This window comes from Equus przewalskii, chromosome 6, assembly GCF_037783145.1.
Source record: "Equus przewalskii isolate Varuska chromosome 6, EquPr2, whole genome shotgun sequence".
Lineage (NCBI taxonomy): Eukaryota > Metazoa > Chordata > Mammalia > Perissodactyla > Equidae > Equus > Equus przewalskii.
This window is the reverse complement of record NC_091836.1, coordinates 47,703,774-47,715,965: the sequence shown is the minus strand read 5'-3', so window position 1 is coordinate 47,715,965 and position 12,192 is coordinate 47,703,774. Positions and strand designations below refer to the sequence as shown.

General features: G+C 38.1%; 1 protein-coding gene across 1 annotated transcript in view; it reads right to left on the bottom strand.

Moving 5' to 3' along the window:
• LOC103568045 (zinc finger protein 709-like) overlaps positions 1 to 12,192 on the bottom strand; it is a 156,857-nt gene that overhangs the window by 74,518 nt on the left and 70,147 nt on the right.

Sequence of the window (12,192 nt, the reverse complement as noted above, 5' to 3'; positions counted from 1 at the left end):
GTGAGTCTGTGATACTAGAGAATAACATTTATTCTGACAGTGTTGGAATCACTCCGTGACAGGCATCCTCTCCATAGAGGTCTGCCAAGATACCACTTCTGACAACTTCCTCTCCCAATTCCTAAGGAAATGCTCATCTTTGATATCATTTGAGTCAAAATGCCCCACCCAAGTCCACCTGAACTTCAGCAATATCTCCACCATGCCCAGAGACAGAAGGATACCTGGAGGCTATCTGACAGATGGACACTGAGGGGCAGAGCCAAAGAACCATAAGTGATCTCAATGAAAACAGAAAAGAAGGGCCCAGTTTGCAGCCAGTGCTCATTATACAAGGGGGAACACTGCTGGGCAGTAGCATCATCTATCAGTCACCATCCAGTGTAGGAAGAAAAGTCCTGCGAGTATTCAGCATCAAGCATTGAGAGATGGAGAAGATATTTCCATTTTGTTATCTGTTTTTTGTCTTCCCATTAAGACCTATCTGGAAAATAACAGTCTAGAAGCAGTTTTCTTGGAAATCACTCTGATTTGCTAAGTCAGGAATGCCTCTGTTTTTTTAATTTTATATCCTAACTCCTCATATACTGCAAATAAAGGACACGCCATACTAATGATATGCACTCACCTTGGGAAGATGCATAAGTCCGGCTCCGCTCTCACACACTCTCAGAAACATGTTGCTGAGAAAATTACATTTCGTCAATGCCCTTCCCAACCCTACTTTCATTTGCACCTGTGGGCATTGTACAGTTCCAGTAGTGGCCTCATCTGGACAGAAACTGGGGATGTGCTTCCTGCACTGACGAATGGATAAATTGTTCTGCTTCTCATGGGTAATATTAGGGACAGTCTGACTCTGTCTTGAGGTCACATCATGGCGCTCTGTGGTCAGCACCATAGACATGATATCTTAAGGTTGTGTTTAGTAAGAGTATATGGTTCCTGTTTATCTCAATCATAGGAAACATGTGGGCCAGAATATACTCAGAGTGCTGGTGTATCCAGCTGCACTGAAGGAAGCCCATGAGAACTCAAGAATATCCCACAAAGTGGTCTTCTAAGCCAAAGAAGAGCTCCATTTAAGAAGTACAGGGAGTTACTTGTAGGTATGGAGAGAGAGATTTTTTTCCATGACATCGAAAAATGGCCCTAATGGAATGAGTTACCGAAGATTCAAGAAGCTGCTTTGTTGGAGGAGGTCACAGAGAGGATGTGACCACTGGTTGACCCTCCAGCCTACCTTGGACAATTGGAGCCTCCTTACCCAGTCCCCTGTCCTTGGAATATACCTTTCACCCAATGTTCCCAAACTAAGAGCAATTTCAAGGGTGCAGCCTGGAGAGAATAATGTGTTGTTGAGACCCTCTGGTCTGTACACATTACTGAACCCCATTAAAGCATCTATATAAACTTTTAAGATTCTAGCAGGTGGGTGAATAAATCTGCTCATCTTGTACCACCCAAGACAAGCCTCATATATTAGTTCCTTCGCTTATTAAAACTGCCACCTCCCAATCTGGAGTGATCTGCTTCTTTCTTCAGTCTCTCCTTGCCCTCCAGGGACAGGAGCCAGTTTCAGATGTCACCCAAACTCTCGAGGTTGTGAACCAACATGCTCTTGGTTCTGAATGAAAATAAGAGAGCAATTGATTCTCCTTGTGCTGGGAAGAATGAAGTACCTCTGAATGGCACAACATCAAGATAAATGTTTATACTTTTAAAACTATTTTTTCTTCATGTTCTGACTGAACTATGCATGACATGGTGTTCTAGGTAGTGGTGCGAGGAAGGATCAACCAAATTATTCTATCTAGTGGGGAAGGCATGAGTTAGCAAAAACTAATTATCACAGCATTTATTTAGTGAAGATTTCAAAGTATGGGAACATAAGCACCCATAGAGGAAATCAAAATAGTCACCACATAAGTTTATTAAATTCAGTAGTTCCCAGTGATCTTACAGGCCAGTTGCAACTTTATGTGTCAAGGAACATTGCATCATCTGCAGTGTAAAATGTAGATTCCACTGAGAGAATTCTGCTTTCTAAGTCGTTATAAAGATGATGATGATAATGACAGTGAGAATAGTAACAGGAACGCTGACACTAATAATAAAGGCACTTTAGGGAGGCTTACTAAGTGTGAGGCACTGCACGCAGCACCATAGGTGGGCTGGCTCATTCCTTTTCATCTGCGCAGACTTCTAACGGGGAAGCACTAGTATGATCCTATTTGATAAGAGAGGAAACTGAGACTTAGGGGAGCTGAGTGACGGCTGTGACTTTACACAGGAGGATGCTCAGATTCATCACCAGGCTGCATGACACAGACCAAGCTTTTCTACTGAGCACACTCCACCTCTTATTATGAAATTAGGAATAATGGTTCATTAACTAGGATGGACACTCTGTTAGAATCAGATACAACTTTGTTCTTCCCCACAGGCCTTATTAAAATCCCCACTATGGAATAGATTGCCCTTGCCTTTAGTTGAAATCTGCAGAGGCTGCCACAGTATTCTGAGTCACTTTTCGGTGCTAAAATGCTGTGGTCACTCTCAGGCACAGTGACTGCCAGACCAGCCTAGTACTCACAGAAGATGTTTCAGAGCAGAGCATGGAGAGGGACTGCTGTGTGAGAGGCATCCCACTGAAAGGAAGAACCAATTCAAACAACAATCAAAGATGCTTCTTTTCACCTCAAGTATTTGTTGTTGCTTTCATCTATAGCTTCATGTCAGGAAACACAATGTTCCATCTGATGAATAAGACGGAAGAAGCAATATTGTTATTAGAGATGAGAGCATTGTTTATTTGATAAGCTAAATATAAAATAGCTGGGAAATTACTACAATTGATAAGAGGTCAATTCTCTGATTATTGTTTAAATACATACATTACACATAATAAGACATATTATTCAATTAAAATCACATGTCCTGCAAGATATATAATAAATTTGGAGGTTTAGGGCTAATGCCGTATGTGATACCTATAAGCAGACAAGTCTGAGCGTTTCCTGGTGAGGTGACAGAGGCATCACCTCCATGGATATATAATCAACTTTGCTGCATGGAAGACTCCTGAAGTCAAAGATGCAGGTCTCTCTACACACAGCAACCTGCATAATCTAGCAAAGAAGAAAGATCTCAGATAAATAACTTTACTTTTTACCTAACACATTCAAAATGATGAGAAACCAAACCAAAAGTAAGGAGAAAAGGAAATAATAAAAATTAGAGCATAAATTAAGAAAAGAGAGAATAGAAAACCCATAAAGAAAATCAACGAAACCAAAAGTGGGTTCTATGAAAAGATCAATGAGATTAACAATAGAGAGCTAACAGACAATTTAGCTAGATTGACCTAAAGAAAAAGAGTCAACTCAAATTCTGAGAATCAGAATGAGAGAGGGGATATTATTACTGAGATTATAGAAATAAAAAGAATTATAAAGAAATTCATTGAACAGTTGCATGGAAACAAATTAGATAACTTAGATGAAACAGACAAATTCCTAGAAATACACAAACTACCAAAAGTGACTTAAGAAGAAACAGAAAATCTGATTAGAACTATAAGTAGTGAAGTGGTTGAATTAGTAACCAAAGCTACCTATAAGGCAAAGCCCAGGCCCAGAGGATTTCACAGCAGAATGCTCCAAAGCATACAGTTAAGGTTTAACAGTGATTCTTCACAAAATCTCCCCCAAAACAGAATCAACACACTTCAAACTCATTTGTGAAGCCAGTGTTATCCTGACTCCAAAATCAGACGAAAGTATCACCAAGAAAACCCTGCAGACCTATTTCTTTCGTGAATATGGATCCAAAAAAATCCTCAAAAAATATTAGTACCTAATCCAGCAACAACCTAAAAGATTTATACACCATGACCAGGTGGGATTAATTCCAGGGGTGCAGGGTTGGGTTAACCTCTCGAAATCCGTTAATGTAGTACATCATGTTAATAGAGTGAATAGCAAAAATGACCTGAATTTCTCAAGAGACACAGAAGAAATACCTGACAAAATCCAACATCCTTTCCTGATAGAAACACTCAGCAAACCAGGATTTGAAAGAAATTTCCTGAAGCTGATAATGAGCAAGTAAGGGACACCCACAGCCTATACTATATTTAAAGGTGAAAGGCTAGATATTTTCTCCAAAAATGAGGAACAAAACAAGAATGTCTGCTCTTGCTATTTTTATTTGACAATGTACTGGATATTTTAGCCAGAATAGTTTTGCAAGAAACGGAAATAAAAAGCATCCAGCCTGGGTAGGAAAATGTAAAACTATCTTCACTTGCATGTGACTCATCTTGTACCTAGAAAACTCTAAGGAATCCACTAAAGAATCTATTAGAACTGATTATCGAGTACAGCAAATTTTTCTGATGCAAGATAAGTATATGAAAATAAATTATATTTTATACACTGTAGTGAACAATCTGACAATGAAATTAACAAAAGAAATCTACTTATAGTAGCATCAAAAGGAATAAAATAGGAATAAATTTAATAAAAGGTGTAGAAAATACTCCAAAAACTGCAAAACACCATTAAAAAATTCGTGAAGATCTACAAGTGTGAAATAACAAATGTTGGTAAGGATGTGAAGAAAAGGAACTCTTGTCTACTGTTGATGGGACTGTAAATTGGTGCAGTGACTATGGAAACAGTATGCAAGTTCTTCAAAAAATTAAAATAGACCTACCATATGATTCAGCAATTCCACTTCTGTGGATGTTTTATCTAAAGAGTGGCACCTGAGCTAACATCTATTGCCAATATTCTTTTCTTTTCCTTCCTCTTCTCCTTAAAGCCCCCCAGTACATAGTTGTATATTCTAGTTGTAGGTCCTTCTGGTTTTGCTATGTGGGACGCCATCTCAGCGTAGCCTGATGAGTAGTGCTAGGTCTGCACCCAGGATCCAAACCAGCAAAACCCTGGGCCACCGAAGTGGAGTGCGTGAACCTAACCATTCAGCCATGGGGCTGGCCCCCCAACTTCTGTGGATTTATCCAAAGAAAGGAAAAATGCTAAGTAAAAAGGAAGTATGCACCCCATATTCATTGCACCATTATCTACAATAGCCAAGATACGGAAATGACCTCTGTCCACCAATAAATAAATGGGTAAAGAAATTGTGGCATAAATATACAATGGAAATGATTCAGCCATAAACAAGAGTGAAATCTTTCCATTTGTGACAATGTGGATGGATCTTGATGGCATTACACTAAGTGAAATATGTCAGATAGTTAAAGACAATAATTGTATGATCTCTCTTATGTGTGGAATCTAAAACAAACAAACAAAAACACCAAGCTCATGGATACAGATAAGAGAGTGGTGGTTGCCAGAGGCATGGGGTGGAGGGTGGCATAAATGGGTGAAGGAGGTCACAGGTAAAATGAAAAAAAAGGGAGCTGTATCAAAAAATGCATATTTGATAACCACATAGTGTGAGATAAATGATTATACACTTTTATATATTTTAAATTTACAACCTATGCACTACTGCTATTGGAAAGTCATTACTGAATGTACACACATGCAAAGAGGTACCAGTTACAGAACTGCAATCACTCTGAGGGTATGTGTAGAAACATCCTCCTCTAGTCATATTTTCCCTGAAACTAATTTCTAGTAATAATAACCATTAAACTATTTTTATTGCCAAACATGTGATTTGCATTTTTGGAAATTAAAAGGAATTGGGTGAGGTTGGGAGGGGACTGGATATTCAGACATTGCAGATCTTTAATAAAATGAGCAAAGATCTTGGAGTGATGACATCTTTTCTCTTGTTCTTTATTACTCCCTAACCAATAGAAGCAAAAAAAAAAAAAAAGTGAACCCTAAAGATAAATAAATAAATAAATAAACGGGAAAATAGCCCATGTTCATGGATCCTTTGATTTAACGCTGTTGAGATGACAGTACTTCCTAGAATGATCTAGATTTTCAACATAATCCCTGTCAGAATCTCAGTTGACTTCTTTACAGAAATTGGCAAGCTTTTCATAAATTATACGGAATTACAAGCAAATCAGAATCACTAAATCAATCTTGCAAAAGTAAGACAAAGGAATAAGACTAACATTTCCTTATTTGAAATCTGACTACTCAGCAAGGTAATCCAGGTAATATGATAGTGACACAAGGACAGACACAGATCAATGGATTTCATTGAGATTCCAGATATAAACCCATTCACCTATGGTCAACTGATTTTTGAAAAAGGTACCAAGAATGAGGAAGGAATATTCTTCTCAAAATTGGTGCTGTACAACTAGATAGCGACATGCAGAAGAATGAAGTTAGACCTTATGTTACCCCACACACAATAATTTTACCCAAATGGATCAAAGACCAAAACCAGAGGTAAAACAAAATACTCTTAGAAAAAACAAAGACGTAAATATGACCTTGGATTTGGCAAAGAATGAAGAGTTATAACACCAAAAATAAAAACATATTTAACTCCATCAAAATTAATCACTTTTTTGCTTCAAAGCACACCATCAGGACAGTGAAAACACCCATGGGAACCCCTGTGCACTTCTGGTGGGAATGCAAACCATGAGGCCACTGTGAAAAACAGTATGGCATTTTTTCAAATATTACAGCAAGTGTTACAATATGATATAGCAATTCCATTTTTGAGTAGATACCCAGAAGAATTCAAAACATGAAGTCAAACAGATATATGCACACCTGTGTTCATAGGAGCATTATTCACAGTAGCCAAAAAGTGGAAGCAACCCAAGTGTTCATCAAGAGACGAATGGATCAACAAAATGTGGTACACACATACGACTGAATATTATTCAACTTTAAAAAGACATGAAATTCTGACACTTGTTACAACATGCGTGAACCTTGTGGACATGATGCTAAGTGAAACAAGGCAGTCAAAAAAGGACAAAAACTGTACAACTCCATTGATAGGAGGTATCTAGAGTAGTCAACTTCATAGAGCCATCAGAACAGTGGTTGTCAGGGCCTGGGGGTCAGGGACAAGTGGGCATTGTTGTTTGATACACAGAGTTGCACTTTTGCAGGATGAAGCGTTCTGGAGATTGGTTTCAATGTCAGTGTACTTCACACTATGAACCATACACTTAAACATGGATAAGATGTAACTGTTACGGAGTCAATATAGAAGGTAATCAAAAGGTACACACTCTGTGTTATAAAATAAACGTCATGGAGATATAATGTGCTGCATAGCGACTCTAGTTAATACTACTGAATTGTATGTTTAAAAGTTGCTAAGAGAGTAGATCTTAAAAGTTCTCAACACAAGTAAAAAAAATTATAACTGTGTGGTGGTGGATGTTAACTAGACGTATTGTGGTACACCTGAAATGAATATCATGTTCCTTGTCAATTGTATCTAAATTTTTAACAAAACGAATGAAGTATGGATACATGCTACAACATGGAATTCCATGAAAAAATTATACCAAGTGAATGAAGTCAAACACAAAGACCACATATTATACAATTTCATTCATGTAAAACTCAGCAAATACAGAAATTTATAGACACAGAAAATAGATTAGTGGCTGTCTAGGGCTGGCGCTTGGAGGAGCTAGGTGGGAAGACAGGGCAGTGAGAGGTTAAGGGTATAGGGGTTTCTTTTTAGGTGATGGAAATGTCCTGAAATTGACTGCGGTGATGATTGCACAGTATCTGTGAATATACTGAAGACCAGTGAGTTGTAGACAGTAAAGTGCTCTATTGTATGTATATTTTTTCTCAAGAAAAAAAAACTTGTTCAAATAAGTGGATAAATGCATTAAGAGGGGGCCTGCCAGTGGCCAAGTGGTTAAGTTCGCAGGCTCCACTTCGGTGGCCCAGGGTTTTGCTGTTTCAGATCCTGGGCGCAGACATGGCACCGCTCATCAGGCCATGCTGACGTGGTGCCCCACATAGCACAACCAGACAACCAGAGACACTCACAACTAGAGTATACAGCTATGTACTGGGGGCCTTTGGGGAGAAGAAGAAGAAGAAGAAGAAGAAAAAAAGATTGGCAACAGATGTTAGCTCAGGTGCCAATCTTAAAAAAAAAAATAATGCATGAAGAGTTTTGCATTCCAATCTCTTAAGCATATGAATACTTTCCAGTACATCCCTCATTTACATAACCTTTTCTTGTTTTTTTTGTTCTATCAGTCCAAATAGGAATTGAATTACTTTAGGCATATTATAGACTTTTATATTTCAAATTTCTCTCAGGATACATTCAAAAAATGATCTAAAATAAATTTCCCTCCAGTGTAAAATGTACACCTGAGAATTGAATGAACAAATCTCATACCGTGTGGTTAGACTGAGAAGAGACCTTGTGCCCAGTTGGGGCTACAGGTTCCAACTTCCCAGCGGAGCTAACAGCTTGGGAAGTCAGGAGTTTTTCTTTAAACAAATTTTTTATTGTGGTCTAAATAGTTTATAACATTGTGAAATTTCAGTTGTGCATTAATGTTTGTCAAACACCATATAAATGTGCCCCTGCACCCCTTTGTGCCCACCCACCCCCACCTGACCCCTGGTAACCACTAAATTGTTCTCTTTGTCTGTAAGTTTGTTTGCATTCCACATATGAGTGAAATCATATGGTGTTTGTCTTTCTCTGTCTGGCTTATTTCACCTAACATGATGCCCTCAAGATCCATCCTTGTGGTTGTAAAAGGGAAGATTATGTCTTTTTTACAGGTGAGTAGTATTCCATTATATATACACCACATCTTCTTTATCCAATCACTAGTCATTGGGCACTTGGGTTGCTTCCACAACTTGGCTATTGTGAGTAACGCTGCAGTGGACATAGGGGTGCATAAGTCTCTTTGTATTGTTGATTTCGAGTTCTTTGGATAAATACCCAGTAGTGGGATAGCTGGGTCATATGATATTTCTATTTTTAGTTTTTTGAGAAATCTCGGTACTGTTTTCCACAGTGGCTGCACCAGTTTGCATTCCCACCAGCAGTGTATGAGGGTTCCCTTTCTCCACAACCTCTCCAACTTTTACTACTTTTTGTCTTGGTGATTACAGCCATTCTAATGGGTGTAAGATGATATCTAAGTATAGTTTTGATTTGCATTTCCCTGATGATTAGTGATTTTGAGCATCTTTTCATGTACCTATTGGCCATTTGTAATCTTCTTTGGAAAAATGTCTGTTCATATCCTCTGCCCACTTTTTGATTGGGTTGTTTATTTTTTTGTAGTTCAGTTGGGTGAGTTCTTTATATATGATGGAGATTAACTCCTTATTGGATATATGATCTGCAAATATTTCTTCCCACTTGGTGGGTTGGTTTTTCATTTTGATCTTGGTTTCCTTTGCCTTCCAGAAGCTCTTTAGTCTGATGAAGTCCCACTTGTTTATTTTTTCTTTCGTTTCCCTTGTCTTGGTAGACATCGTATTTGTAAAGATCCTTTTAAGTCTGATGTCAAAGAGTGTACTGCCTATATTTTCTTCCAGAAGTTTTATGGTTTCCGGTCTTACCTTCGAGTCATCTTTGATCCATTTTGAGTCTATTTTTGTGTATGGAGAAAGAGAGTGATCTACTTTCATTCTTTTGCATGTGGCTGTCCAGTTTTCACAGTATCACTTACTGAAGACGATTTCATTTCTCCATTATATTCTCTTCGCTCCTTTGTTGAAGATTAGTTGTCCGTATACGTGTGGTTTTATTTCTGGGCTTTCAATTTTGTTCTTTTGATCTGTGTGCCTGTTTTTGTACCAGTACCATGCTGTTTCGATTACTGTAGCTTTGTAGTATATTTTGAAGTCAGGGATTCCGATGCCACTAGCTTTGTTCTTGTTTCTCAGGATTGCTTTGGCTATTCAAGGTCTTTGTTGTCCCACACGAATTTTAAGATTCTTTGTTCTATTGCTGTGAAGAATGTCATTGGGATTCTGATTGGGATTGCATTGAATCTGTAGATTGCTTTAGGTAGTATGGCTATTTTAGCTATGTTTATTCTTCCAATCCATGTACATGGAATATCTTTCCATTTCTTTATGTCATTCTCGATTTCTTTCAGTAATGTCTTAGAGTTTTCCTTGTATAGGTCTTTCACCTCCTTGGTTAAATTTATTAAAATATTTTATTCTTTTGCTGTGATTGCAAATGGGGTTGTATTCTTGAGTTCTTGCTCTGTTGATTCATTTTTAGAGTATAGAAATGCCACTGATTTTTATACATTGACTTTGTATCTTGCAACTTTGCTGTAGTTGTTGATTATTTCTAATAGTTTTCTGATGGATTCTTTAGGTTTTCTATATACGTAATCCTGTCGTCTGTAAAGAGTGAGAGCTTCACTTCTTCAGTGCCTATTTGGATTCCTTTTATTTCTTTTTCCTGCTTAATTTCTCTAGCCAAAACCTCCAGTACTATGTTGAATAAGACTGGTGGGAGTGGGCACCCTTGTCTTGTTCCTGTTCTCAGCAGGATGGCTTTCAGTTTTTCCCCATTGAGCATGATGTTGGCAGTGGGTTTCTCATATGTAACCTTTGTTATGTTGAGGTATTTTCCTTCTATCCCCATTTTATTAAGAGTTTTTATCATGAACGGATGTTGGATCTTGTCAAATGCTTTCTCTGCATCTTTGGAGACCATGTGGTTTTTGTTCCTCTTTTTGTTGATATGGTGTACCACATTGACTGATTTGTGGATGTTGAACCACCCCTGTGTGCCTGATATGAATCTCACTTGATCATGGTGTATGATTTTTTTCTAGGAAGATTAGCCCTGAACTAACGACTGCCAATCCTCCTCTTTTTGCTGAGGAAGACTGGCCCCGAGCTAACATCCATGCCCATCTTCCTCTACTTTATACATGGGACGCCTACCACAGCATGGTGTGCCAAGTGGTGCCATGTCCACACCCAGGATCTGAACTGGTGAACCACCGGGCCCGCCCCTGTATGATCTTTTTAATGTATTGCTGTATTCGGTTTGCCAATATTTTGTTGAGGATTTTTGCATATGTGTTCATCAGAGATATTGGCCTGTAATTTTCCTTCATAGTGTTGTTCTCGTCTGGTTTTGGGATCACAGTGATGTTAGCCTCTTAGAATGTCTTAGGAACACGTCTATCTTCCTCAATTTTTTGGAATAGTTTGAGAAGGATAGGTAATAAATTGTCTTTGAATATTTGGTATAATTCTCCCAAGAAACTGTCTTGTCCTGGGCTTTTATTTTTGGGGAGGTTTTTGATTACTGTTTCAATCTCTTTCCTTGTGATTGGTCTATTCAGATTCTCTATTTCTTCTCAATTCAGTTTTGGGAGATTGTAAGAGTCTAGGAATTTATCCATTTCTTCTAGATTGTCCAGTTTGTTGGCATATAGTTTTTCATAATATTCTCTTATAATCTTTTGTATTTCTGTGGTGTCTGTTGTAATTTCTACTCTTCCATTTCTAATTTTATTTATTTGAGACTTCTCTTTTTTTCTTAGTGAGTCTAGCTAAGGGTTTGTCAATTTTGTTTATCCTGTCAAAGAAGCAGCTTCTTGTTTCATTGATCCTTTTTACAGTCTTTTTTGTTTCAATTTCATTTATTTCTGCTCTAATTTTTATTACTTCTCTCCTGCTGAGTTTGGGCTTTGTTTGTTCTTCCTTTTCTAATTCTCTTAGGAGTAGCTTAAGATTGTTTATTTGAGCTTTTTCTTGTTTGTTAACATGGACCTGTATTGCTATCAATTTCCCTCTCAGGACAGGTTTTGCTGCATCCCATAAGAGTTGGTATGGTGTGTTTTCATTCTCGTTTGTCTCCAAATATTTTTTGATTTCTCCCTTTATTTCGTCAAGGATCTGTTACTGGCTCTTAGTTAATATCAGGCCTGGTATTCGTTTGCCTATAGTGAACCTGGCATGCATGGGATTAAAACTAAAAACCTGCATTCCTAGTTCCCAGGGTCTTTCATTACACTTATATGTAAACGTTTGTTTCTTTAACCTCTAACTCCCTGAGCTTTACAGCAAAATAGAAGTTACAAATTGTTAAAGCCCAGATGGCCTCAACCTGGGCTCCCACTGATGTTGTAGCTAATCCCAGGACCTTGAAGTTCTTTTACAGAGAAACTAATGTCCAAAGAATATCAAGAAACTGAAGCTTCCCAGGCCCAACTCCTCAGCTTCCTGACGTCAGAGTCTACCTTCCACC